Below are 23175 nucleotides of genomic sequence, written 5' to 3'. Positions count from 1 at the left end.
TGGCTTTAAGACAGGGTTAGATAGGCTCTTGATTAATAAGGGGATCAGGGATTATGGGGAGAAGGCAGGAGAATGGTGATGAGAAAATATCAGCCTGATTGAATGGCGGAGCAGATTCGATGGGCCGAGTGGCCTAATTCTGCTCCTATGTCTTATGGTCTTATAAGAATTCCACTGCACTTGGAACATTACCATGGCATAGTCCACTGAGCTGACTGACAGGCCCTCAGTTTAACGTCTCATCTGAAAGATGGCACATCCAACAATGCAGCACCCTCAGTATTGCCCTTAAGTGCCTGTTACTCAATTATTTTGCGTGGTGGACAGCTCACCTAAAATAAAGTCCGTTGATTTTCTACCCATCCATTCTTCAATTTTTCCCTCCCTGAATCTGTCCATATTTCCAAGATAGCAATTTCTAGTTACAGCCCATGTGGCATTTGAATGCTGGATGCTGCAGTAGTTGCTGGATCTATCGTCTAATAGTGCCAGGCCTTGACTAGGTGCAGGCACTCACTCCATTTTGGGGCCCCTGTAGAGACTGGCAGGGATGGGAGTGACGAGCAAGATCTCCATGAGACAGGATACAGGCAGAGCTGTATCCACAAAGCCGGTGGGGACGGTGCAATCAAATTTGAAGATCAGAGATAGTGGATAAGACAAATGAAAGTGAGGCCATAGCACAAGTAACTGTCTACGATATTGCAGAGGTAAAAGTATTAGTAGTCTCAAAATATAATCCCTACAGTGCAGAAGGAAGCCATTTGGCCATTCGAGTCTGTACCAACCCTCTGAAAGAGCCCCACCCTATCCCCATAACCCAGTAACCCCACCTAAACATTTGGATACTGAGGGGCAATTTAGGATGGCCAATCCATCTAACCTGCACATCTTTGGACTGTGGGGGGAAAATGGAGAACCCGGAGGAAACGCATGCAAACATGAGGAGGAAGTGCAAACTCCACAGTCACCAAAGGCCAGAAGTGAAACTGGGTCCCAGGCACTGTGAGGCAGCAGTGTTAACCACTGTACCACCGTGCCGCCTCAACCTGTTGTGGACAGGTTTCAAAGTGTGACACTTCCCTCAGGAGCAAATAGGACATCAAGATTGTTCATTCGCTAATTCAGCCTGAGTGAGCAGCCGTGAGGGCTGGTATGGAGTTTTACATGGCAAGTGAATAAGTTGGCTTTTGTTTCTCCAATGTCCGATAGGGGGACATTTTGCCGCATTAGCGTCTTTATGTCATATGTCAAATGATGGCACAGAATTGCTAATGATGGTGGAGAGTTGACACCTGGAGTTACCAGCATTCATTTAAATAAAATTTTTTTTTAAGAGTACCCAATACATTTTTTCCAATTAAGGGGCAATTTAGCGTGGCCAATCCACCTAACCTGCACATCTTTGTGTTGTGGGGGTGGAAACCCACACAAAGACGGGGAGAATGTGCAAACTCCACACGGACAATGACCTCAGCGTCGTGAGGCAGCAATGCTCCTGTGCCACCGTGCTGCCCTAGTTATCAGCGTTCATGTCTATGTCGCTCAATGCACCTAATAATTGAAGAGAAAGGTGAGGTCACGGATGTAAATTTGGGATAATCTGGCGAAGACCAGGGTGAGGGGGGAGGAGGATCCATTGTTGGGCATTGCTGACTGTAATTAAGACAAGGACAGTTCCACAGATTTTGAGCATGGAGCAGAATCGAATGGTTGACTGTGTTAGAAATACAGAAAGCTCAAGGAAGTAATGCAAAGTTAGTATGCCATGGTCACAACAACATACAATATTATTCGTCCCCATGGGCAGGACAGTAACTTGACTGAAACCATTCAGATTATCAAAGCAGGGACTTGTGAGCTGGATGAAAATATCACATTCATGAACCGTGTGCGAGAAAATAAATTTGAAGTGACAATTAGTAGAAAAGGCAAAGAAGTCAAGAATAGACCTTTTCTTGAAGGATGACGGCGCTGATAACAACAGTGTTAATGGAGGGGAGAAATATTCCTGTGCCAAGTAGTAATGATTTCAATAAGTACTAGGGCAAGGCATGTGGTTGATGGATCAGGAACTGAGTGGGATATAAAGTGAAGAAAGAGGGGATAGATCTCCGAGGAGATTAACCTGGTGACAGAATATATGGGGAGAAGCTGCAAAGGAGGCTCTGGGAATCAGGATGAGGAAGGAGTCAGAGCATGAGGAAGATATATGGATAGGTGTAATCTTTGAAACAAAAAAGTAGCCAACGTTTGGGTGGAATGAGCAAGGAAACAAGTCAAAGGAGATGATAATTCATTGATAAGAATGTTCTTCAGTCTGGATGTTTCCAGGATACTGGGAGGTCTTGGCCTTGAAGAGAGACACTTGTTTTTGTTTGAGAAGGTAGATAGACATCGACCAGTGGATATCCAGATTAATTGTGTATCAGGTATATTTGAACCTGCAGAACCTCAGGAACAGTGGTTTAGATTAGATTTTGGAGGAGAGTGGTGGGAGGAGGGAATATTTAGGGCGAGATTCTCCGGACTCACGACGGGTCGGAGAATAGCGGGCGTCGGAAATTTTTACGGCGACGCTGTTCCGACGCCCTCCCGCTATTCTCTGAACCCCGCAAATTGTCGGAGTCGCGTTTCCCGACAAACGCCTCCTTCCCGCCCCTGACACGACCAGAATCGCCACTGAGAGCCCCCCCGCTATTCACCGGCCCGGATGGGCCGAAGTCCCGACGTCATGGCGCCCTGTTTGGACGTCGTGAAACACACCTGCTTTTTAAATTCGTCAACCAGTCGGCCTGGCTGACGACTGCTTGGAGGAGGTCAGGGCACCACTCTGCGCACCGCTCAGCGCACCGTTCAGCGCACCGCTCGAGTCTGGCCACAACGGGGAAGGCATCCCTGGGAACGGGAGGGGGTCCAGAACGGGGGCAGTGGGGGGGAGACGGGGGAGGCAGTGGGGGAGACGGAGGGGGCAGTGGGGGAGACGGGGGAGGCAGTGGGGGAGACGGGGGAGGCAGTGGGGGAGACGGAGGTGGCAGTGGGGGAGACGGAGGGGGCAGTGGGGGAGACGGGGGAGGCAGTGAGGGAGACGGAGGGGGCAGTGGGGGAGACGGGGGAGGCAGTGGGGGAGACGGAGGGGGCAGTGGGGGAGACGGGGGAGGCAGTGGGGGAGATGGAGGGGGCAGTGGGGGAGACGGAGGGGGCAGTGGGGGAGACGGGGGAGGCAGTGAGGGAGACGGAGGGGGCAGTGGGGGAGACGGGGGAGGCAGTGGGGGAGACGGAGGGGGCAGTGGGGGAGACGGATGGGGCAGTGGGGGAGACGGGGGAGGCAGTGGGGGAGACGGGGAGGCAGTGGGGGAGACGGAGGGGGCAGTGGGGGGCGACGGAGGGGGGGGGTTAGGTAGAGAGTGAGCCGTCCAACCCCGTAACAAAATGTCTGCCACCATGCCATGGTGTGCAGGTGACGAGGACACGGCCGCTGGTTCCCCTGTGGCTTCCGGCCCACAGGCCACTGACGCACCCGTGAGGAGGCCATAGTTTACTGGCCGTTGGATGCAGAAAGTGACCAGGGGTTAGGCTGACCGCGTGTCAGCAGCGCGACCAGGCCACCGGGACACACTGGTATCCCATGGCTGGTGGCTGCCGAGGTGTCGACTAACGTCCGTCTAACATGTCCCGTTTCTCTGCCTCCTACCACCCTTCTGTAGGTTAGCACGATGCATGGGAACAGAACGGCTATGTTCTGCGCAGTGGTTGGGGCAGCTCTACTGGATTTGGAGATGCAGCAGCATCCACACCCACAACCCGCAGTGGCTGCAGGGCCAGCTGCAGCAGCAGAGGGAAGGGCCGAGGAGTTGCCAGTCGTCGAGCAGCATGGGGGGGGGGGAGGAGGAGGAGGAGGAGGAAGAGGAGGAAGAGGAAGAGGAGAGAGTGAGGGTGCAGCCACGGCGTCAGAGGCGACGACCAAAGCCGAGGGTGTACCGTGTCCGGGTCTCTTTCCTAACAATGCCGGACATCACCTGCAGGAGAAGACTCCGGCTGAGTAGGCAGACGGTGATACATATCTGCGAACTCCTGTCGCACCTCGCCCCACGTGGAACGGAGGGAGGACACGCGATCCCGGTAGCCATCAAGGTGACGGTCGCTCTGAACTTCTATGCTACCGGCTCCTTCCAGTCTCCGAGCGGGGACGTCTCTGGGATCTCCCAGTCATCGGTGCACAGGTGCATCCGGGATGTGACCGACGCCCTCTATGCCATCGCCGATCGCTACATCACCTTTCCCGAGGACCGAGCAAGTCAAGACTCACGAGTCCGTGGATTTGCCAGTGTGGCCGGGATACCGAGGGTTCAGGGGTCAATCGACTGTGTTCACGTCCCCATGCGCCCGCCTGCTGTGGACAGGGACGTGTTCACAAACAGGAAGGGGACATACTCCATTAATGTCCAGGTGGTATGCGACCCCCACATGAGGTTCATGAACGTCTGTGCAAGGTTCCCAGGGAGTGTGCATGACTCCTACATACTAGCGCAGTCGTTCATCCCTGCGATGTTTGAGGGACGTCCCCCCCGGCTGAGGGGCTGGTTGCTAGGTGACAGGGGTTATCCGCTGAGGTCTTGGCTGATGACGCCTATACGGAGGCCTCAGACCAATGCGGAAACACGATACAACGAGGCCCATGCAGCAACCAGGGGTGTGGTGGAGCGCTGCCTTGGCCTCCTGAAGATGAGATTCAGGTGCCTGGACCGCTCCGGAGGGGCCCTGCAGTACCAGGCCGACAGGGTCGCTCGCATTGTTGTGGTCTGCTGTGCGCTGCACAACATCGCGATGCAGAGGGGAGATGACCTGTTGCAGGAGGCGGAGGGAGAAGCTAGTGGCAGTGGTGCCAGCACAGAGGAGGAGGAGGAGGAGGAGGAGGAGGAGGAGGAGGAGGAGGAGGACGCTGGCGGAGTGGCGGGCGCAGCACGCAGACACGACCCAGGTGCTGGTGATGTCCAGGAGGCGGCACGACGGACCCGGCAAGGACGGCGGGCACGCGACGCCATGGTGGCAGCACGGTTCACGCATCGCATGTGACGTTCCCGATGAACACCAAACCACCACCTGCATCGCTAGTCATGCAGAGGGTCACCACACAACTGCCACCACCACAACCCCCCCCGCCCCTCAGTGTACACTGCTCCCCTTCGACATGACGCTTATCACTGGGTCCAGACCGAATGGCACAACATTGATGGCTGTGTCAGCGGGTGTGATCAGTGCCATGTGGAATGATGACAGCCCGCTCTGCGAAGAGCTGTGAGCTCAGAATCGTTAGAGAGAGTCTGACCCATGGCAATAGCTGAACCATCCACCTTGGTGGCCGCTGAGTTCGTCACTGACACTCCATCACGTGCCCGCGTGGGCTAGCTGTGGGAGGGGGGTAGGGGCAGAGACTGCACACCCGGCACCGAGGTTTCACCACCCGTCACCCCCAGCGACACTCGGTCACCATCACGATTCCTGTGGCTGTGGAACAATCACACGGTATTACAAGTAAGGTGGAACAGTGCGTTTAATATTAACAATTATTTACAGGTGCCCTAGCCCCTAAAACTAAACTGTGCCCTTCACCCGTGCCAACTTACTCAGTGTCTATCTTAGTTGCCTTACGGGCCCTACCACTACGTCTAAGTGAATCCCCAGATGATACAGCAGGAGTGGAGGAGGATTGCTGCGAATCGCCCCCCTCGACTCATTTCTCCTTGGCCAAGCGTTTCCTGGGGCGACCCGGCCTTGATGGGCCAGGCTGCTCTGCGGGCGTCTCGGGTGACATTGTGCCACCCTGCTCTGCCTGCTGCCCACCCGATGCACCAGGGATGGGACGGGGGGAGGCCGAGAATTCCGGGACGTCCCGTGATGGAGTTAATGGGACGGGCCCCGAAACCTCCTCCTCCCTCGGGGAGCCCGGTGGTCCCCGGGCCTCACTTTGGGACAGAGGTGCGAGCGGGGAGGTTCCCCGTCGCACCACCGACACCTGGCGCTGCCAGTCCTGGAGGCCTGCAACGGTATCCACCAGGATCCGAAGGTTTGCAGAGACGGAGTCCAGGGAGTTAGACATTCCCGCCAGGGACTGTGCGATCTCAACCTGTGTGTGCACGACGCCATCCAGCACATGTGTCAGGCGGTTGATGGTCTCCGCGACTGACAGCTGGGACTGTGCTATCGACAGCTGGGACTGTGCCATGGCGTGCTGCGACTGGCCAATGACCTGCTGAGACTCGGCCATGGCCCGCAGGGCGCCGGCAATGTCGGTTTGGCTCTGGCACATTGCTGCCTGTGAGAGGGCAACCCTGTCCAGGGCCGAGGATGACGCGTGCACATTAACCCCAACGTCTTGCATAACCTGACCCATTGCCTCCACCGCGGATGCCACCCGTGCGGTGTCGGACTGGGTCTCTGCCATGAGCGGCACCACTCCCTGCTCTTGGACGCGGTTCGACTCCTCTAACAGCGTCTGCAGAGTCTGGAAGGAAGCCCTCATCCCGTCATTGTTTCCCTGGGTTTCCTGAGGCATCGGCTGTGCGGGTGGGTTGATAAACTCCAGGAACTCAGAAAACGTCTGGGAGCCAGCTGCATCCTGGGCCTGGTCTGGCCTCCGCGAGTCCGGGCCCTCTGTTGCTCCGACCTCCACCTGCTGTACCTGCTCATCTGTGATGTGCCAACCAGACTGTGCCCCAGGAGACTCATCACTAAATAGGCCCGCCGGGGTGTGTATCTCTGGGATGATGGATGTGGTGGGAGAAAGCAGTGCCGCAAGCCCGACGCTCTCAATGGTTAGGTCCTCGTCCATGGTGAGGGGCTGCTCAGCGACAGGAGGGTTGTCCCTGGCCATTTCTGGTGGTGGTGGTGGACTTCGAACCCTCTGTGCGTCCTGGTCCGCAGATTGGGTTGGGGCGGATAGGGCTACCCGCTGATCGGGCACCCTCTGTTGTGAGGCCCCGGGTGAGGTGGCGGCAGATTCCTGTCTCCGTCTGCAGCCAGACGGCCCTGGTCGTTCGGCATCACGTCCTAGGGAAGAGAATGAGACGGGTTATTTCGATTTGCTCGGCAGGCCGCTGGACGGTCCCAGTGGGCAGGGTGTGTGAAGGGACAGAGGATGGGGAGGTGTCCCAGTGGGCAGGGTGTGTGAAGGGACAGAGGATGGGGAGGTGTCCCAGTGGGCAGGGTGTGTGAAGGGACAGAGGATGGGGAGGTGTCCCAGTGGGCAGGGTGTGTGAAGGGACAGAGGATGGGGAGGTGTCCCAGTGGGCAGGGTGTGTGAAGGGACAGAGGATGGGGGAGGGGGGGGGGGTTGTTTGTCAGGGAGGGTTGTCTCACTTGCTGCAGTTCCGCCAACCTCGCATTGCGCGATATCGCGGGTGGCAGACCCCCCAACAAGGTCCAGTGCCCTCTGTTCAAAGGTGCTGAGGGGGTGCATGTTGGGCGAACCCCCTCCAGTCTTGTGCCGCTCACGGTGGTTATGAGCGGCCTTGGCCTGTTGGGGGAGGGAACATAGGTAGATCATTACAAAACGGTAGGTATCAGAAGTCCGTTCTGATACTGGCACAGTTTGGGGGGGGCAAGTTGTCATCAGATGATTGCATCTCTCCTCGGGGCCAGAGCGCTGGGTCTGTGACAACTTTGTGAACCACCCTCAAATAACTCTGCCCCAATCCCCCCCCCCCCCCCCCCCCCCCCCGGCCGTTAAGGGGGGGGGGTGGTTGTGACTAGGGGGCACCCTCATGGCACTTACCCTGGCAGACCTGGTGAGGTCGTGTAGCTTCTTTCGGCACTGCTCTGCTGAGCGAGGGGTCTGCCCCACAGCACTGACGGCAGCAGCCACGTCACGCCAGGCCTGGCGTACCGTGCTGGCAGGTTGGCGATGCCCTCTCCGCGGGCGGATGATGCCCCTCCTCTGCTCCACGGCATCGAGCAGCGCCTCGACGTCTGCATCAATAAAGCGAGGAGCAGCTCGCCTAGGCTCCGACATCCTGCCCGACAGATTCTGTGGTCGCCCGCGCCTTTTTACGGCGTCGGGCGGCGTCACATGGGCGGGTTCGTGTCGTCGTCGCGTTCCGTCGTCATCACGCACGTAATTGACGCGGCCGCGCTGCTAGCCCTTTTCAGGAAGTGAATCGGTCGGGAAATGAAGCCTTCGCGACCGTCGTAAAACGGTCCCGATTTTGACGACCGTTTGCCGACTTTCCGCGGGTGCGGAGAATTTCGCCCTTAGTGCTTGGCTTGGTCAGGATCATGTAAATGTCCAGGTAACTATTGATGATTGAAATTTCAGCAAAGTCAATTCCTCAACATGATGAAGATGTGAGTGGCTGCATATATGGGTCTGGGAGTTGATATGCAAGCTTGAATTGAGTGTTAGTAATTTAGATGAAGATTGACATTTTCAAGGACCGTCAACCATTCAGTAAAATGGTGACGGTTGCATACATGGCAATGTAGAAAACTAGCTGACTGACAGCTTAAAAGAAAAAGTTAGCGAACAGAATTAATGAACAAAGAGCAGGAGTAGGCCATTCACCCCCTCAATTCTGCTCCACCATTCAATAAGATCATGGTTGTTTTGTTCGTAACTTCAAATCTGCATCCTACTTACCCCTGTCAAGACCCCTCAGGATCTTACATGTTTCAATCAAGTCGCCTCTCACTCTTCTAAACTCAAGTGGATAAAAGCCTAGCCTGTTCAACCTTTCCTTAAAAGACAACACATCCATATGAGATATAGTCTGGAAAACCCTCTCTGAACTGCTTTCAATGCATTTACATCTTTCCTTCAATAAAGTGACCAACACTGTACACAAGAGTCCAAATGTGGTCTCATTAGTGCCCTGTACAGCTGAAGCATAAGTACCAAGCCCTTGTCAGCTCCAACTCCAACAATTTACTCAGGGCGGGATTTTCTGTGCAACCCGCCATGTGTTTCAGAGCAGAGGCAGCCTACCATTGGCCAGCAGTGGGATCTTCTGGCCCCAGCATTGTGAATGGGATTTCCTGTTGAATGCACCCCTTGCCACCAGGAAACCTGAGCTGGCAGCACACCCACACCAGTGGGTTTTGTGGTGGCATGGGCTGGTTACAATGGAAAATCCCATTGACCATCGATGGGAAGGTCGAATCCAGTTGCGAACGAACAGCGCATGGCCGAGAAACACGTGGCTGGCAAATCAGAGAATCCCGCCCATGCTCTTTGCTGCAGAGAATGGTGTCTCTCCCTCTGACAATATGCTGCCCTTCTACCACAACTTTCCTTTTTACATCCTCCACTTGAATGGCTTCCTGTACCATGGTGCCATGGTCAGTTAGCTCAACCACCCTGAAATCACTACTTTTATCTCAGCAAGCTCAAAATACATCAACAGAATATGCTGGAACTCAGCTGGTCTGGCAGGATCTGTGGAGAGAGAAACAGAGTTAATGTTGCAAGTCCATACGGCCCTTCAGCAGAACTCAAAAGGGATAGAAATGTAACAAATTATATACTTGGAGAGGGGGATGGTGCAGAATGGAAGGTCAGGGATAGGTCGGAGCTAAGGAGAGATTGACAAAGAAGTCATGGAAATAAGACAAAGAGGGTGTGAATGTTGCCATTAAAGACTGAAGAATTGCTAATAGTGGCATAAAAGTAAGACAGCAGAATATGCTATGAGTAGGACGAAGGTCTATGCCCAGTGAAAACAAAACTGAAAAACAAAGGTCAGATGGCTGTATAGAGGGGGAAAAGGGAACAAAAAGCCAAAAGTGGTTGTCAAGATGGAGGGGATACTCACAGGCTAAAGTTGTTGAACTTAATGTTGAGTCCAGAAGGCTGCAACAAGCCTAATTGGAAGATGTGGGGCAGAATTCTCCGTAGCTTGATTCCGAAATCGGGATCGGCAATCGGCGGAGAATGGCTTCCAACACAGGGTCCGAAGCAGGCGTCGGTTTGACGCCTGTTCATGATACACCGCCCCTCCAAATTAGCGTAATTGTTGGCACATCTTCACCTGCCCCACCCGCGATGCTCCGCCCACGATGGGTCAGGTTGCCAGTGGTGTGGGTCAGATGTGGCCCCAGCAGTCGGGAATCCAGCATGCCGGCTGCGGACAGTGTCCAGCGCAACCACACACGTCGGGATCCGTGCCACTGGCCGAGGCTTCAGCTAGGGCTGGGGGGTGGGGGGGCTGTGGTGAGGGGTGGACAGGGGGTTGGCTGGGGGGTAGGGGTGGGCGGATTAGGGTTCCAGCACGGCCGGCGCCATTTTTTCCGGCGCGACCGGTGCAGGCCGTCAGCCCTGCGCATGAGCGTCCTGGGATCCTTGGGTGGTTCACGTGGCGTCGTTGCTAGCCCCTCACTGGTACCAGAATTGGTGAGGGGTTCATGTAGATTTACCCATCGTGATTCACCCACAGATTCTCCGTTGGTGCCGGCACTTAGCCGCTGGAACGGAGAATTCCGCCCGAGGTATTTGTCTTCCAGTGACCTTGATTCATACTGCCCAAGGCTCTGCTGCAGCCCAAACTTGAAATTAATATGTATACTGCCCTCCTGCAATACTGCAATGCAGAGTGAGAAGCAAAATGCACTGTAATCGAAATTCCCACAGCCTCGGCCCTCTAACGCCTTGCAAAATGACCATGACCAGTTGATGTCGGTACACAGCTACACCCTGCAATGGTTATGTGTTAGCCTCAGATGGTACTCACTATGTACACAACCACCATCACCTCCTACAGGCAATGGAACCAGCGCTAATAGTTGACACAGCATTTCAATCATCCGGCCTATGGCATAGGCCTCCCGCACCAATGGACTGCAGACTCCTCCAGAGGCTATCGCAGTGAGCTCTGCACCCACAGAACATGCTGACAGAATGTTCTGAGTCAATCCACAGTAAGGACAACGCCCTGAGACAGACTACAACATAACCAACATTGTCCACACACTGAGGGAACCTGAGCAAACTGAACACGGGTTCCAGGACTTTCTTACCACCGAACTGGCTTTCGAATCTCATCGTTCCAACTCAGTGCACAAAGTTGACATTGATCTGTAATGTATTTTACATTGTGGTACATCAATCTACCAAGCTATCTGTCTGGGACAGAACAAGGATGTGCAGGAAATGTAATACATTTAATTATTGCGTTGTGTCAGTGTTCCCGCCTGAAAAATATATATGCTTTTTTCATGGTTGAATTACCTTCTGTCAATTGTGTTTGGAAATAGAAGAAAGGAACTGACAGGTGAATGGATTTGGATTAGGTGAATGATTTAGATGGAGATGACTGATGACTTTGCATAACCACATTCATTGAGGGTAGAGAGCTCTTTCAGAGCGTAACATAGATCTGCCCTGAAAAGTGTTGAAAGGTTAGAGTGCTTGGACAGGAACGTATGATTCAGCACGTCAGTATGTTTTGCTGATTGGGGACTCTTGAAAACCTGGGATTCCTTTCTCACTGGGGCTGGTCATTATCAGGATCTCTTGGGTAGAACAGGATATTTTCGAGGTACAATTCAGCAAATATGATTTATCCTACTGGCTTCACATTGCTCGATGACAAGGAATTTTCAGCACAGTAACAGGTCGGCTGTCATCTATGCCAATATTTCTGAGTTCTTTATTGGATTTCTTAGTGACTATTATAAATTTATGACCTGCAGTTTAGGTTTCCCCAACAAGAGGAGACATCTTGGGCGGGGTTCTCCCCTACCTGGTGGGGCGGGCGGGGCGGGCGGTCCCGACGCCGAGGAATGGCGTAAACCACTCCAGCGTCGGGCCTCCCAGAAGGTGCGGAATCCTGTGCACCTTCAGGGGCTAGGCCAGCGGCGGCGGGGTTGGCGCCACGCCAACCAGCGCGGAAGGAGCTTGGTGCCGCGCTAACAGGCAGCGAAGGGTCTCCGCCGGCCGGCGCGGGTTGGCGCATGCCTGGGAGCGCCAGCGTGTGCCGGTGTCATCCCAGCTCATCCACAGGGGGGTTCGACTCCGCACCGGCCATGACGGAGGTCCACAGCAGGAGGGAAAGAGTGCCCCCACGGCACAGGCCTGCCCACGGATCGGTGGGCCCTAATCGCGGGCCAGGCCCCTTCTCTATATCTATCTGATTAAACTCCTTCAGTCATAAAGACATCTCCATTAGAACCGTGCTGTGTCTTTACTTTACTGGGGAAGAGACTGAAGGTTTTCAATCATTACAGTTAGATTTTTTTAAAATTTGGAGTACTCAATTCATTTTTTCCGATTAAGAGGCAATTTACCATGACCAATCCACCTACCCTGCACATCTTTGGGTTGGTGGGGGTGAAACCCATGCAAAGACGGGGAGAATGTACAAACTCCACAAGGACAGTGACCCAGAGCCGGGATCGAACCTGGGACCTCGGCGCCTGAGGCAGCAGTGCTAACCACTGCGCCACCGAGCTGTCCTCATTCCAGTTAGTTAAAACCAATGTTCCCTCTAATGTCCAAGCTCAATATACTGTGGATGCTGGAAATCTGATATAAAAAAACAAAAAATGCTGGAAACTCTCCCCAGAGTCAGGGAAATATTTAGCACAAGTAGGTGGGTAAGGAGAGGCAATCCGACAACGATTGCCATCTGAGGATTTTACAGTCCAGTGTACATGTTAACTGATGATCTGATACCAGAGTCATAACATTAACTCTGTTTCTCTTTCCACAGATCCTGCAAGATCTGCTGAGTCTTTCAAGCCTCTTCTGTCTTAATGCCCTTTACTGTCCCTTTGCTGTACAAGGGCTGTTTCTTGGATAGCATGGTCTTTTTAAGATTGTAGCATGCCAGCACAGGGGAGGATCTTAAAGGGACTCTTTCCCCCTAAGTGACACATCGATGATTGCTGAGCATACACATTCCAACATAGCTTAAAGGGAACATTGCTCATGACTCCTTAGTTCTGTTATTACTTCCAGCAAATCTTCTTTAGTGCCTCCAATTTTTTTTGTTATATGGAGAGCTGTGCACAGTTTTCTCAGGTCTGGTAGAGTAATTTGCATTTATGCTAGGTACTTATCTCTTCTCAGCATCATTAAAACTATGGTTCATTTCTGCATTCGTGAAGAATCACCCATTGCTTTGGCTTTGCAAACATCAACAGTAACAATAAGATTTCTCTAGGCTGTTCAATAAATGTCGACACATATGGAATGGCAAAAATTCACTCGAATCAAAGAACAAAATCCACAGTTTCCAAATAGTGAGATTAGATATTAAGTTGCCTGTTAAAGACAGCCATAATGGGTGTGATGACAACTGCATTGCAATTCAGGAAACTACTTATCTTGAGAAGCCTTTTTTTCTGGAGCCAAGGCATATTGGTCAGCACGGGCACACAAAGTGGGCTCCAAGCAAAATGGCAGCTCATCTTCTCTCCACTGAACTTCACAAGACAGTTGAAATATTTTTTGGAGACTCATTTCTTAGTCTCACTGTTGCTTCACATGGACTGAAATTAAATATCGTGATGACATTTTGCAAGTCAGTGGAAAATTTCCTGCCCAATTACTATGGTCCCTTTTCATGCTGCTTATATCAGTTTCGATGGCATAAAGTTTCCTTTTTTAAATATTTTAAAATTTCTTTCATGCATTTAAAGTGCCCAATTCTTTTCCTTTCAATTATGGAGCAATTTAGCGTGGCCAATCCACCTACATTGCACATCGTTGGGTTGTGGGGGTGAGACCCACACCGACACGGGGAGAATGAGCAAACTCCACACGGGCAGTGACCTGCGCTCAAAGCCATGAGGCAGCAGTGCTAACCACTTTACCACCGTGCCGTTCAGACTTCCATAAAGTTTTGATCGATTGACCACTTGTAGGTGAAGACTGTAAATATAAGGGTATAATACCTCATGGGAACTGGTGGTGAGTCATTTAAGAACTTTAACAATGTGAAAGGAAGGCCATTCATAAGAGGCTCGGTATAATCTGGTAAGGTCTCCCTGAGTCATTTTGACTTGCCTGGCTTGGTGAGATCATTATTTTCTCCCCTGCAGCGAGTGGCAGTGCGTTGGATAAATGCATTAACTGATGTGGGCACCTCCCTCCACTGGGCAATCAGTAATGCCCCCTAAAGCTGAGCAGGACCCCTCTCCACAAAGTCTGTAAACTGATTTTTGTACCTGTGAAGTGCGAAGCTGCAGCAGACGTAAAAACAGAAAATGTTGGATAAGCTGATCAAGTCAGGCAGCATCTGTGAAGAGGGAAACAGAGTTAACGTTTCGACTCCAAAATGACCTTTCTCAGAATCTGTTTGACGCGTTCCACCACAAAACGTCCAAACTTGCTGCAAAACTGCAGTTCTCACTGTGACACCTTAAATCTGCTGCACGTACTTAAATCCTCTAACCCAAGTGCTGTTTCCCCCCCAATGTGAGCGTTTGCTTGAAGCATTAGTATTTAAAATGAGCTTGACGCTGCAATCTGTGGTATTTGTGATTCCAGGAGGAAGGAGGTTCCATGGGATATTACTGCCGACAGGAATTGCACACCACGGGTGGCACAGTGGCGCAGTGGTTAACACTACTGCCTCACGGAGCTGAAGACCCGGGTTTGTTCCCAGTCCCGGATCACTGTCCATGTCGGGTTCACACATTCTCCCCGTGTCTGCGGGGGTCTCATCCCCCCAACCAGGGTATGCGGATTGGCCACGTTAAATTGCCCCTTAATTGAAAAAAAAGATTACACACCACTATTGACAGTTGCTGGGGCCCTGTAGTCTTCTTCATTTTCATCCCCACTCACCCCACTCCCCGGGACCTAAATGCCAAAGTCAGAAAATACACAGATTGATCAGTGCAGTGCGTCTTCACTTGTAAAAACATACCTATTTGAGTAAAGGCCTTGTTGAAATCTGAAGTTATCTCTCACCTGAATGCAAGATGGTGAATCTTGCAACGTGAGGTGGGCAGACATGGAACTCTGACCTCCTTAAAAGAGCAACACTGTTTCTCTCCCTATAGGTGCTGCCTGGTCTCAGTATTGCCAGCATTTTCTGATTTTTATTTTTCTGATTTAATAAGCGTGTGCACACGTGGGTAAAATGTTCACCATGACGTCCGACTCCATACAGAAACATTGATGTCATTGTGGGGGATAGGGAGGAGAAAAGTAACAGGGCCACCAAGAACTTACAGAGAATGGCACCTGTTAACTAAGTTGAATAAAAAAAAACCCCTCACAACTGGAAAACGAGTCAGGCTGCAGCGAATGTGCGTGTTGGGCCTTACTTGTTTTTACTGGTTGTTTTTCACATTCCCTAACCAGGTCAAACCATTCCATGTTATTTTTAAATACTGTATATTGATTCTGCTTAACATTGGCATTTTATCCATTCACAAAACATTCCGTTTACTGAACACAAGGCAGAATTCCCAACTGCAAATATATGTGTAATATTGTAGCGGTGCAATGAGTACATGAGCTGGTGCATGTGGGCACGGCCACACCATCAGAATCACCAGGGAATGGAAGCTTCGATAACACTCCATGCCGTGTCCGACAACATGAAGCTCAGCCACCCCCATCCCACTCATTCAGTCTCTTGTCTAAACAGAGCAGAGTCAAAAATATTGCAGCACCTCCTGAAGGACCATGAGCTGTGAATTCCGAATAAAACTGTTGAACCCATTCGCCCCACAAAATTCAAACAAATTAGTAAGGAACAAAAGTGCAAATAGAACTGAATTGCTTGCACTTCCTTATACAGATTGCCAAATTTTCTGACAGAGCTGCTCTCTCGTCCATATCCAAAGCTGGATAGCTCCATGAAATGCATCATGCCCCTTGTGCCTTCATTTTCTACCGTCTCTTACCCCCCCCTCTCTCTCTTGCCTGCAACTCTCCAAGTCCACAAATCACCCCAGTCCCAGGTCATCCTTTCTCTCAGCTTCCCTCCACCTTCACTGGACATAATTTGATCCTCGTTTCTGTTGAATTCCTCTTCTGTCAGCAGTTTAGCTTGTCCTCTGCATGTTTTCATTGTGGCTGCAAGGCCACAACTCTCTCCATTAGGCCCCTTGTCTGACAGCTGATTCAGACCTGCCCCTCTGGAAGCATTAGGTCAGCCCAGTGTTCATTCAAACTATGTGCGTCTGGGCAGGATTCTCTGAACCCCCGCCGGGTCGGAGAATCGCCGGGGAGGCGGCGTGAATTCCGCCTCCGTTGGCTGCCGAATTCTCCGGCGCCGGATATTTGGTGAGTGCGGGAATTGCGCCGGTTGGCGGCTGCTCACAGCGCCCCCCCCCCCCCCCCCCGGCGATTCTCCAGCCCGCGATGGGCCGAAGTCCCGCCCTTTCTATGCCGGTCCCACCGGCGTAGATTGGAGTCGGTCCCTTACCGGCGGGACCTGGTGGCACGGGCGGGCTCCGGGGTCCTGGGGGGGCACGGAGTGATCTGGCCCCGGGGGTGCCCCACGGTGGCCTGGTCTGCGATCGGGGCCCACCGTGTGGGGGCACTCTATTCCTCCTCGCCGGCCGTGTAAGCCTCCACGATGGCTGGTGCGAAAGTCAACCTTCCCTACGCATGCGCGGGAATGACATCAGCAGCCGCTGACGCTCCCGCACATGTGCAGACCTCCACCGGCCGGCAGAGTCCCTTCGGCCCTGGCTGGCGCGGTGCCAAAGGCCTTTCACGCTGGCCAGCAGGGTGGAAACCTCTCTGGCGCCGGTCTAGCCCCTGAAGGTGCGGAGGATTTTCAGGTTGACATGCAATCTGGCATGGAATCTGGAGGATTCCGCACCTTTGGGGTGGCCCAACGCCGGAGTGGTTCCCGCCACTCCACTGTGCCATTTCTGCCCGTCCCGCCGATTCCCGAGAATCCCGCCGGAGCATCGTAGCATCAATACCAGTTTTTGTATTTTTGTGGGTTCAACAGACCAAGACATAACAAATTCCTGCCCACATACAAAAAAATATTGCATTGTCAGCAAGTGAGTGGGGTACTCTCAACCTTTCTATGGGATTTCTCTTGAAATGCTTGAAAATCGAAATGCTCACTTTATAGAGGAGGTTAGTTTACTAACGGCTCTATTGCTTTTCTACACCTTCCATTCACAGTGACCTTAGGCACAGACATGTTTTCCTTTCAATAAAAGCATGCAAATAATATTGAGATTATGTCGGGGCCTGGTGAAGGAAGGGGGAGGGGTGGGAAGGGTAAATAAGGGGAGATGGAGGTTGAAGGAGAGGGGATGGGGTGAAGGAGGAGGGTTGGGGTGAAGAAGCGGAGATGGAGGTGAAGAAGTGGGGATGGAGGTGTGAAGGAGGTTTTTTCAGGAGTGAAAAGATGGAGTGGGGGTGAAGGAAGGGGGTGAATTAGAGGGGGTTAAATGGCTGCAATAGGAGGTTTTGTGGCGCAGTGGGTAGTGCCCCTTCCTGAGCCAGAATCTCTTGGTTCGAATCCCACCCCAGGTCTTTTTTAAAAATAAATTTAGATTACCCGATTATTTTTTCCGATTAAGTGGCAATTTAGCAAAGCCAATCCACCTACTCTGCACATTTTCTGGGGTTGTGGTGGCGAAACCCACGCAGACACGGGGAGAATGTGCAAACTCCACACGGACAGTGACCCAGAGCCGGGATTCAAACCTGGGAGCTCGGCGCCGTGAGGCAGCCGTGCTAACCACTAGGCAACCGTGCTGCCCAAAATGAAGGCTAAAGGCCCGCACGAGAATCGAACCCGCGACCTTGGCGTTATTAGCACCACGCTCTAACCAATTGAGCTAACCGGCCGCCACACCCCGGGACTTGATGGCCAAGGAAGGTGCGTTCATAACGCAGCCAGATTGCATGTCAACCTGAAAATCGTCCCAACACTCCAATGGCTGGCGCTAAGAGCGGGAGAGACTCCTGGTCGGCCATGCTTGATGTGGAGTGGGCCCTGCAAACTCAAAGCCCCTGGTAACAGACGAGCAACATGTTCCAGGAATAACTAGCTATGGAAACAGATGAAAGTCTGCCTTAGTACACCACTAGGTGTGGGAAGAGAATTGGTGGAAATGCTTGCAGTCTTGGCTTCTGCCACCAGGAGCTGGTGTTTACAGGTGTGCATCTCCAATTCCAACCCCGCCCAAGTGGCGGGAACTCTCGGCTTTCTCAGATTCAAACTACCAAACGCAGTTTGGGCTTATACTCGCTGAAGTTTAAAAGAATGGGAGGAGATCTGATTGAGGGTATATAAAATACTGAGATAGATTGATAAAGCAAATGTCGACCAAATATCTCCCTTTTTGGGGCAATCTAGAACAAGAGGTCACAGATATAGGTTGAGAGGCAGTAGAGGTAAAACTGAGATAAGGGGGAACTACTTCTCGCAGAGGATGGTGAATTTGTGGAACTCGCTGCACGGCTGGAGTCTGAATCATTAAATGGTTTAAAGAAGGAGATAGTTATATTTTTATTTTAAAAACGGGAAAAAGAGATTTAGAGAACAGGTGGGGAGGTGGATTCGAGACCACAAAGAGATCAGCCATGATCTGATTGAATGGCGGAGCAGGCTCGAAGGGCTCAATTACTTGCTTCTGCTCCTAATACCTATGTACCTATGTAACACTGGGCAGCAACCGCTGCTGTCCTCCCAGTGAGCTGGCTTTCCCCCTGATTCCATACTCAATGAGTAGATGCTTGGCCACATGCAGCATGGATAACGCAGCTCCAATCATTTGGATGTCTCCACAGCGCAAATACAGTGCCAGTTACTGCAGGGTAATCAAGTAAATCCCTCCCTTTCGTCAGTGTTTGGCTGAGAATAGTGATGGACATTTTTCAAATTTGGGTAGGATTGCAATGTGCGTCTGAGAGCCTGCATTTTTTGAGGGGGGGGGGGGGGGGGCATTGCATTTGGAGGCCCCGTGCCCAGGCACGGTATTTTGTTTGCGTGCTTAAACTTTCTCCACCCGCTCAAGTATTTCTTATTTCCTGCTTCTTCCTTGTCGTCTTTGTGGCATTTACTTCACCCTGTTATCAGAAATGAAAGCTTAACAATGGAAGCCAAGCAGATCTGTAGCTCAAACAAAGTCTGAATGCTCAATGTTTGAATGCATAGGTCACAATTGAAGATAGAAGATTATCATGGGAAATGACTGTGTCGAGGTTTCTGAGGTATTTACTTTCCTGGGAAGCATCCTTGTTCTTATTTACTAAGCAAAATATTTTTGGTACTGTGTCAATAATTTCCTTCAAAGTTACGTGATAAAGTGCTGACCAAAGATTTCAAGTGGTGATCCGTAGACGAAAAGAAAAATCAAGAGACAGATTGAAATAGTTTGTTACAAACATTGAATGGCTCCTTCTCAAATGTATCTGAAGTTGTGCATATAAATTAACTGCCATCTTAATTTTGTTCAAAGTAAAAATTGCTAGTCGTTAAATATGAAACGGAAGGGAAAATGCTGGAAAATCTCAGCAAGTCTGGCAGCATCTGTAGGGAGAGAAAAGAGCTAACGTTTCGAGTCCGATGACTCTTTGTCAAAGCTTTGAGTGATGCACCTAAGGCCCGACTCCCCCAAACCACATGGCCCAATCCCCCACACAAAACCTGTTCCCCTCCCTCCCGGTCTCCCCTGATTCTCTGAGCCACTTCCCTTTGAAATTTACCTTCTCTGCTTAATTTGTCCCTTTAAAAATCTCCTTCGCATCAGTTAGTGCCGTAAAAAGGGGTTTTTTCTTCCTTCGCTACTCCTGGGTGCAGCTGGGGGCGCACTTCCCTGCTCCTACCTCACCCAGCCTGAGCGAGAAAGGTTGGATGATATCAGGGCAGGGCGGATGTCATGGTTCACTTGATCATGTCCATTCATGGTTAATATAATCATATGTTAAATAGAAAAATGACCATAGACATCATGAAAGACAAATTTAATAAAGTAACATCTGTAAAATCGTATCTTTATATTAAAGATTTTCTCGTTTTAAGAATGTTTGTATCGCATCCTTTGAATACTTTGTTTTATTGTGCGGAATCTTACAAGAGTTTGACAAAATGTTGGTTCCAGTGAGAAAACTGATGCAAGTCCCACCAGCGATGTCAGTATGAAATGCCATGGAATCTTCAACAAAAATGTGTTTGAAAACGTAAATCAGGTTCTGCTTGTGGCAGCCTCCCACTGATTTGGATGCCATGAGGCAACTTGATTTTTGCAATCAGTGGGAAGCTCCATATAAACACCTCCCCAGCACGTGTTCGATGCGAGGGGATAGCTGCGCGGAAGCCAACACTGTGTCCCTCAGAGGGGGTCCTGGCCAGAGTCCTGGATGGTGTGCAGCAGAGGCGGTATGCCCTCTATCTACAGTCGCACAGACGTCCATCCAGCAAAGTGACCACTCCCACCTGGGAGGCAATGGCAGCCCTCGTCAGTACCACTTCACTGCAGAAGAAGATGGGGAAGCAGTGTCGCAAAAAGATGAACAACATCCTTTGTGCGTCCAGGGTAAGTCTGGCACCTCCAGTCTCTTGCTGCACCCCCTCACTTCCAAGGTAACCTCGCACTTCCAAGGTAACCTCCCACCCTGTCACCTCGCGGGGTGCCAATGTCTGTCATGAGGCCCTCTTCCACAGGGTTCACCGCTTGGGTAAAGCTCCTATACAACGCTCCCATGGCGAGTGTACGGACCAACAATACCAACTCCCAATACTTCCAGCTGCACAGGGGCACCAGACAAGGATGCCCACTGTCCCCGCTGCTGTTCGCACTAGCAATCGAACCGCTAGCAATCGCGCTCAGGGCAGCAAAAAATTGGAGGGGGATCCGAAGGGGAGGTAGAGAGCACAGAGTCTCACTCTATGCCGATGATCTGCTCCTCTATATCTCGGACCCACAAAGCAGCATGGACGGAATCATAGCGCTCCTGAAAGAGTTTGGAGCCTTCTCGGGCTACAAACTCAACATGAGCATAAGTGAGATCTTCCCAGTACACCCGCAAGGGGGGGGGGGGGGGGGGGGGCAGCACTAAAGGGCCTGCCGTTCAAACAAGCCCGAAATAAATTCCGCTACCTGGGGATCCAAATAGCCCATGACTGGAAAGGGGTCCACAAATGGAACCTTACCAGCCTGACGGAGGAAGTTAAAAAGGACCTGCAAAGATGGAACACACTCCCGCTCTCCCTCGTGGGGAGAATCCAGACGATCAAAATGAACGTACTGCCCAGGTTCCTTTTCCTGTTTAGATCCATTCCGATCTACATCCACAAGGCCTTTTTCAAAGCGCTGGACAAACATATCATGGCGTTCGTATGGGGGGGTAAAAATGCTAGGATCCCAAAGAAGGTCATACAAAAAACAAAATCCAGGGGGGGGCTAGCCCTCCCGAATCTACAATTCTACCACTGGGCGGCAACAGCCGAGCAAGTAAGGGGATGGATCCAGGAGCCAGAAGCCGAGTGGGTGCGTGCGGAGGAGGCCTCCTGCATGGGAACCTCCCTCCGGGCCCTCGCCACGGCAGCACTCCCATCCCCACCCAAAAAACACTCCACCAGCCCAGTGGTGACAGCCACCCTCCAATCCTGGAACCAACTGCGGCAGCAATTTGGCCTGTACAAAATGTCGGACAAGGCTCCCATCTGCAACAACCATAGGTTCAAACCAGCACTGACCGACGCCACCTTCAAAAGGTGGAGGCAGGACGGGGGGAGACTGACAGTCAGGGACCTATACACGGACGACAGGATCGCAACACTGGACGAACTGACAGAGAAATTTCAGCTAGCTGGGGGGAACGAGCTACGGTACCTGCAGCTCAAAAACTTCCTACGAAAGGAGACAAGGACGTACCCACAACCGCCACGACAGACACTATTGGAAGACCTACTGGACGCAAGTATCCTAGAGAAAGGGAACTGTAGTGACATGTATGACCGACTGGTAGACAGGGACGACACCGTACTGGACGCAACAAGAAGGAAATGGGAGGACGACCTGGGGATGGAGATAGGGTGGGGACTCTGGAGCGAAGCACTGCATAGGGTCAACTCCACCTCCACGTGCGCAAGGCTCAGCCTGACGCAACTAAAAGTGGTACATAGAGCCCACTTAACGAGAAACCGTATGAGTAGGTTCTTCCCGGAGGTGGAGGACAAATGTGAGCGGTGCCAGAGAGGCCCGGCCAACCACGCCCACATGTTCTGGTCTTGCCCCAGACTTGTGGAGTACTGGACAGCCTTCTTCGAGGCTATGTCCAAAGTGGTGGGGGTGAGGGTGGAGCCATGCCCGATAGTGGCGGTCTTCGGGGTTTCAGACCAGCCAGATCTATTCCTGGGGAGGAGGGCGGACGCCCTTGCCTTTGCCTCCCTGATTGCCCGCCGTAGAATCCTGTTTGGCTGGCGGTCAGCAGCACCACCCAGAGCTGCAGACTGGCTGTCCGACCTCTCGGAATCTCTCCAAATGGAGAAAATCAAATTCGCCATCCGAGGGTCGGACGACGGCTTCCACAGAACGTGGGAGCCATTCATGCAACTGTTCCGGGACCTGTTTGTGGCCAACGTACATGAGAAAGAATAGTCGGGTGGCCAAGAACCAGGGGAAAATGGGCGGGAATCGGGGGAAGGTAGCCGGGGGGGAGGGGGGGGGAGGGCTACGGGCTCGGTATGGGGGTTTGATGGCAAGCCAAGGCCCAAAACCAAACTATAAATAAATGCCTATAAACATGTGCCTCGGCCATATTGGGGAATGTAAAATATGTATGCTGGCTAAAGGGGGCGGCCACAATTATTGTTATGAAGATGCTTACCTGTAAATATTCATGTTAAATTTTTGTGTTTTCCTTTTTTTTTTTCTCTCTCTCTAATAACTTGTAATTTGTCATATATAAAATATGAAAACTCAATAAAAAAACATTTATAAAAAAAAATGAGGCCCTCTTCCCTGCACCGAATCCACACGGTCACCCCGAGAATTTACGCTGCTCCCACTCAAGTCCCAACCATACCTCACCTCATCACCATCTGAAATGGCAGGACTCCTGTCTACACTCTCCCCCATCTGTCTTATTACAGGACTATTTCGAGCATAACAGGCGTGAGCGGGCACAGCCACCAGAGTAATGCCCGAGCTCAGATGTCTCACACCCTTTGAGGAAAGAGCCCTTGAGCTGACTAGGGTGGGGCAAGACTGTGACAGTGAGAAGTGTGGGCTACAGACAAAAGT

General features: G+C 51.8%; 1 non-coding gene across 1 annotated transcript; it reads right to left on the bottom strand.

The window, feature by feature from the left end:
• Positions 1–17696: 17696 nt before the first annotated feature.
• Positions 17697–17770, bottom strand: trnai-aau. The gene has a single exon. It is a non-coding gene; the product is annotated as a tRNA-Ile (tRNA).
• Between the last annotated feature and the right edge of the window lie 5405 nt (positions 17771–23175).

The sequence above is a fragment of the Scyliorhinus canicula genome, chromosome 11, assembly GCF_902713615.1.
Source record: "Scyliorhinus canicula chromosome 11, sScyCan1.1, whole genome shotgun sequence".
Classification (NCBI taxonomy): domain Eukaryota; kingdom Metazoa; phylum Chordata; class Chondrichthyes; order Carcharhiniformes; family Scyliorhinidae; genus Scyliorhinus; species Scyliorhinus canicula.
The sequence above is the reverse complement of the archived record's forward strand: the minus strand, read 5'-3'. Positions and strand labels throughout refer to the sequence as shown.